The following is a 6,000-nucleotide window of genomic DNA, read 5'->3' as shown; positions in this document are numbered from 1 at the left end:
CCAGACATATGTATTCACAGAGCTTAGGTTTTTTTTGGAGCTGATTTTTTATGCGTCAATTTACTTGTAAATAAATTCCTCAGCAATTTCAACTACTTACATAACTTTGTGTGGACACAATCACTGAAGATGCAGTCAACTTTTATACCTACCTGAGACATACTATAGCCTATAAACAATAAAATCATAGCCTATAAACAATACAATCATAATTGAACCATAGTGTAACTATTTTTCTTGCAAATGAAAAAGGATTTGTTTGTAAAACAAAACTTGAACATATTAAAATGTGAAATAAGACAGAATGTATTTTATGTAAAACATAGATGGATAAACACACATGAACTACTGATATAAAATTCATAACATTTATATGCTACTTTTACTGTTCATAAAAAACTGAAAATAAAGTGTTATCTTCACCTAGCTTTCCAGTTATGCAAGCCCGAATTTAGTACCATTGCGTTATCATGGTATTACTTAATTACTAGTTGCATTTGTTAACTGAGAAGTCCAACTGGGATGTTCCATTTTTAGTGGAGTTCCAGAAGGAAAAATCTCCAGACATCAGTACCAAGTAAAAAACATGGTAATTATACAGTAATAGTAATTATATATAAAGTACATAGTTTTACAGTAAATGTACAATACTAGACCAATTTGCAAGTTCATATGTTTTTAAATTCTCAAATACAGTGCTCAGACCCAAAGGTTATGAAGAAACATTGACTCCATATCATTGTACCTCAGCTTATTAACTCCTACTGCTATATCTAATTTCTGTCTAAATGCTTCTAAACTTTAAGATTCTTTTAATATCTTAATTAAATTATTCTGTAGTCTAGGCACTGATTTATATGCATGTCCCTTTTTTCATGTTGTTGATGTTAAATGTACTATTTTTTTGTAATTCTCTGTTTTTTAAGAAACAATGTATGATCTTGTTCATCATTGCCTGCAAAATTTCAGAACTGTAGACTCTAAATGCCAGAAATAGCTTACCTCTAAAGTAGTCTATATGAAATACTAAATATGTATAATTTCTGTAATCTGTCAGCATAGGTTTATTAAACATGATACTAATTTGGTAGCGCTACAAAGAAACTTTCGAGGCTACTATGACATAAACTAGAAACACAAAAAAGCAGAATTATACAGGTCTATTACATGTGATCACATGCTAGTAACTCCTGACACACTTCCTCAGTGCTACTTGCTCTAATTGGAAAGTGGCCTATACCTTCCAGAAGTCCAAGCCTAGTGAATTATCTAGCCATCCTGCCATCTGACCCTTACTGAACCACATAGCTATCCAATCACAACCCTTTTTAATCATTTTTGCACATGGTGCCACTTCAACAGTGACAATCAACTAGAGTCAAAGTTCATAGCACTGGATGGCAAGCCCTGCAATCTTTTCTTATAATTAGTCTATCCAGAGAATCTAAATGTTCTCTGCTTATCCTGTCCTAATTAAACCTTACCCTTTCTCTGCTCTTTCTGAGCAATGATTTTGATAAAAAAATCCTATTTTATCTCCTCATAGGACCACCTCTTTCCATCCCTCAATCTCCCATTTCATCTCTATACTTTCAGTCACGATTTCTATTATTCTCTGTTTAAGTCTCCAGTTTTAACACTGAGCTTATTCTTTACCTTGTCAATGCCAAAAATATTTTCTCTCTTATAACACATGATATCCACCAAGTCTGCTATGCAGATACATCATACTGACTCTCCTTATTCTATTCCAGGCCCATCTCACCAAACTCACTGTCTATAGTCCTTTGATATTTTTTTTGCATCTTCCTCAATGTCTTCTCAATTTCTGGTTTCTGCTGTCTCTTTCCTTTTTCTTCACTGACTCCTTCCTCATCCTCTCTCTGTTATTGCTGCCCTAAGACCATCCCATCAAAACAGACCTACCATTTTCTCCTCCTCTTCATTTTCTTCTAGTACTACCCGTTTAAATATTTTTGGTAATATTGCTTTCCTCTCTTTTGACCATCACCCCTGGCCTGGACTTACATGTTGATCTCTCTGTCCCTTCCCTGGATGCAGTTATTTGAATCAATAACTGATCCATAGTGGAGATTTTTTTCTTTTTCTTTTTTTCACAATTACTTCATTCTTGGTCACTCCTAACTTTGTTGACTGAGCATTGTAGCCACCACTGATTTCAGATTTTTTCACTGATTCACTGATCTGTCTTTGTTTTAGGGGCCACAACATTTAGGGCATGCCATGGAAAGATCTTTACTATGTGAAATTCTGTCTCTTCAAACAAAATGAGGCTTTTTACTTTGCCAGCATTGATACCAAATGATTACATAGTGGATTTACAGGAAGGTGTGAGTGCCATCATAATGGGGATGGCAGGTTGGAGTGATTTGATGATAGCCCTGCCCTAAGGATGTCCTAAATTTATATGCAGCTTGCTACTGGCATTCAGCATTCCAAACAGAGCACCATGTATTCATGGTCAGATTTCTACTCACATGATTTGTCCTGCACTTCTGATCTCCAGTGTTCTTGGCCTTTATAAGCAGCAAGTAACAGTTGGCCTTCCCAGCACTTCTACCACTTCCATTCTCCTTGAGAAAGGTGAATAGATCTTGGACATCAAGATCAACCTGGGATGTCTGAGTCATAATTATTGTTCGACTCTTGTTCATGATTCAAGGTAGGTGATAATGGATGCGACACCAGTGGATGGGTGAAGTTGTGGTAGTTCTGCAGATATTGTAGCAGACTTTGGTGGTGAAGTGAAAGCTCAGTCACAGGATTTAGCTAGCAATTTACTAATCAGTCTATGTCTCCATTGTCATCCAAGGTCACAAGCTTTTGGAAGTGATTAAAAGTCTGAAATTATGGACACATGCAGAAGAAACATCTAAACACCTAAACACACTGTTCAACCTCAGCCTCTCCACAGGCTACATGCCCATAGAATGGCGCACAGCAACGGTTATTCTGCTCCACAAAGGAGAGACCACAACTGACCCTGGTAACTATCGCCTCATAAGCCTGACTAGTCTGGTCTGCAAGGCAATGGAGCACATCATCATGGAACTCATTAACAAAGACATTGGGAACCTCCAAACACTTGACCCGACCCAGTTTGGCTTTGTTAAGGGCAGATCATGCCTACTAAACCTGGTTGACTTCTTCGAGACAGTCACCAAGGCCATAGATGAGGGGAAGGTGGTTCACACAGCCTACCTTGACCTCTCCAAGGCTTTTGACACCATTCCCCACTCGGGAATTATAGAAAAACTCACCAGCCTGAACATAAACCCCTATGTCATGAGATGGGTTGTCAACTGGCTTACAGACAGAATGCACATGGTAAGAATAGCAGGCTCCAGATCTGACTTTAAACCAGTCACAAGTGGTGTCCCACAAGGCTTGGTCCTGGGACACCTACTGTTCAGCATATACTTCTCAGAAGTACAGGCAAACACAGGAGGATTATGACTAACCAAGTTCACCGATGACTGCAAACTGGGAACCATAATTAACTCTCCAGCTGACACAGACATTCTCCAAAAGGGCCTTACTGAGATGGACACCTGGTGTCTAAGTCATGGTCTTAAGCTAAATGCCAAAAAATGCATAGTCATCCCATTTGGGAAAAACAAAACACCCATGAATTACCACATAGGTGGCAGCCCCTTAATACAGAAGAGGTAATAAGAGATCTGGGGACCCAGGTAGATAGTAATCTCTCCTTTGACAATCATATTGCCAAAGTAGTTATGAAATCCTTCTATGTAGCCAATCTAATTACTAAAGGGTTTGCATCTAGAAATAAAGAGGTTATAGTGCCCCTCTTCTCGTCACTCATCAGACCCATCATAGAGTACAATGCCCCATTTGGGATGTACCGCACAAGACACTTCCAACAGCTGGAAAGACCACAAAAGTACCTCACCAAGAGGATTACTGGCCTCAAACATACGTCCTATGCAGCTCGACTGGAAAAGCTCCGGCTGTACTCAGTGGCATATCGCTTACTCAGAGGTGATCTCTGCCTGACTTACAAAGCCATATCCAACTCAGAATTGATGGACATGCTCCACCTAAAGAAATCCAAGTCACTGAGAGCCACTCGCTCTAGTGAGCTAAACCTCACCACAGCAATAAATATAACATGCTGGAGGGATGGATTCCTGTCACAGAGACTCCTCATGCTTTGGAACCAAATTCCTAACTACATTAGGCAGTGCCCCGCACTAACACTCTTCAAGAAAAATCTTGATGAGTGAATGGGTAACAGAAAATACACCCCTGGGATCACTTCATTGGCTCTTCTTGACAGAGGCTCAGTTAATTAATCAATGGGGCGGTGAAAGCTGACACACTCTAGCTAGGCTTATAAATGCCCTCGGGCAGATACCCTAGTACCTACCTATGAACCTATGAACCTAAATGTGTTTCCTTGACAGGGTCAACAGAACTGGGAAATACATTTGATATTTTGAAATGTATGATGACTACAGTACCCATACTCAAATTTAATGATGCATTGCAACATTTATTTATTTATTTATTTACACTTTGTTGAGCGGGCTTGTCTCACTAGGCCAATAGCCTCTTTTCAAGGGAGACCTGAGATGGTATTCTTACTGACTAGGGACATTTGGCCAGGGCACCAGCGAACTTCCTCTACTGTTTTCAATAAATGCTGTGGAATCTTTTTTCATCCAGCTGCGGTATCATCAACTTAGACAGAGGGGATCTCCATTTAATGTCTTATCTGAAGGACGGCACACTCAGGAATGTCAACTACAATGACTGGCTGTCAGAAATTTCACAATTGCATTTATAGCAAAAACATTGCAGTGGGACCAGGTCATTAATGACTACGAAGTATATTTAAAAAAAATCACTACATAAACACCTATAAAATATGACCTTCAACTTCATTATATGACTGCTAAATGGGTTCCTATCAGATAGTCGAACTTCTGCAAATTTGAACCTCATATGGTCGAGACCACAAGTTCGAATTTGCAGAAGTTCGAGCATTTCAATGGAAATCTCCATAAGGGTAGATTTCCATTTTGTTCAATGTGGTGCGATCTCAGAGTTGGTATAGTTAAGTAGCGGGGGGTGTGGGGGGTGCAGGGCTGCTTTCCCCCCTGCTTACGACAGTTTATTTTTTCTTTTCTTTTTTTTTTTTTTTTTTTTATCCATAGTCAAAGTTTTTTAACTTCGAATAGGATGGTTCGAACATTCCGTGTTCGAAGTTATTAAACTTCGACTATGTGATATAGAACCCTGGTAAACTTATGCATAAAACAGATACATTAAGTACAGGGTACCTACTGTTTGTTTAAAGAATATTTCTTTGAAAGAGACCTAGAAGTACTGTGAGTATTGTGTTTCCCAGGTCCAAACCCCTGCAGAAAAGTTGCAAGAACTCAAAATGTACTCAGACGTATAAGCTACAGCTGTAGTTTGATGCTATTATGTCAGGATGACCAGATACTGCAGAACCTCATAATTCATTATTCAAAACATTCTTTCCATAAGTAGGCTGCCAGTGCTGCAAGTGTTGCTGTTTTAAGGTGACAAAATAATGATTCATTCTCAACTAAAGAGGATATGCTTAGAAGAATCCATGAATCACCTGTTTGCATAAGTACAAAAAATAAAAAAAAAAAAAGAAAGGCAGCCTACGATAGTCTATATTAGTCCTTCATGACACAGCTTACAGAATAGACAATCAGAAACTGTGAAAATTGTAATTTATACAGAAATCAAAACCAGAAAGAGTGTCTTATGCCTTAAGAAATTCCACTTTAGCCATGATGCAGACTTCAGCACAAACTCTTGCTGTTTTACTATATGCTGTTATTGTAAGTTTCCTGAAGTTGTGTAACTTTTAATATGTTAGGATGAGTTAATTGTCCTTAAATCTATTGTTTTGAGGTATTGGATATCAGATGAAATAGTCACTGACAACGGATCACAGTTTTTCATTCACGAGTTTCA

The 6,000-nt window shown here is 38.4% G+C and overlaps 1 protein-coding gene across 1 annotated transcript in view; it reads right to left on the bottom strand.

The window, feature by feature from the left end:
* The window catches only part of CSPG4 (chondroitin sulfate proteoglycan 4), an 881,559-nt gene that overhangs the window by 229,422 nt on the left and 646,137 nt on the right, over window positions 1-6,000 (bottom strand). The window lies entirely within an intron of this gene.

Source organism: Protopterus annectens, chromosome 4.part1 (genome assembly GCF_019279795.1).
Source record: "Protopterus annectens isolate FY-2018-M chromosome 4.part1, PAN1.0, whole genome shotgun sequence".
Taxonomy (NCBI): Eukaryota; Metazoa; Chordata; order Ceratodontiformes; family Protopteridae; genus Protopterus; species Protopterus annectens.
The sequence above is the reverse complement of the archived record's forward strand: the minus strand, read 5'-3'. Positions and strand labels throughout refer to the sequence as shown.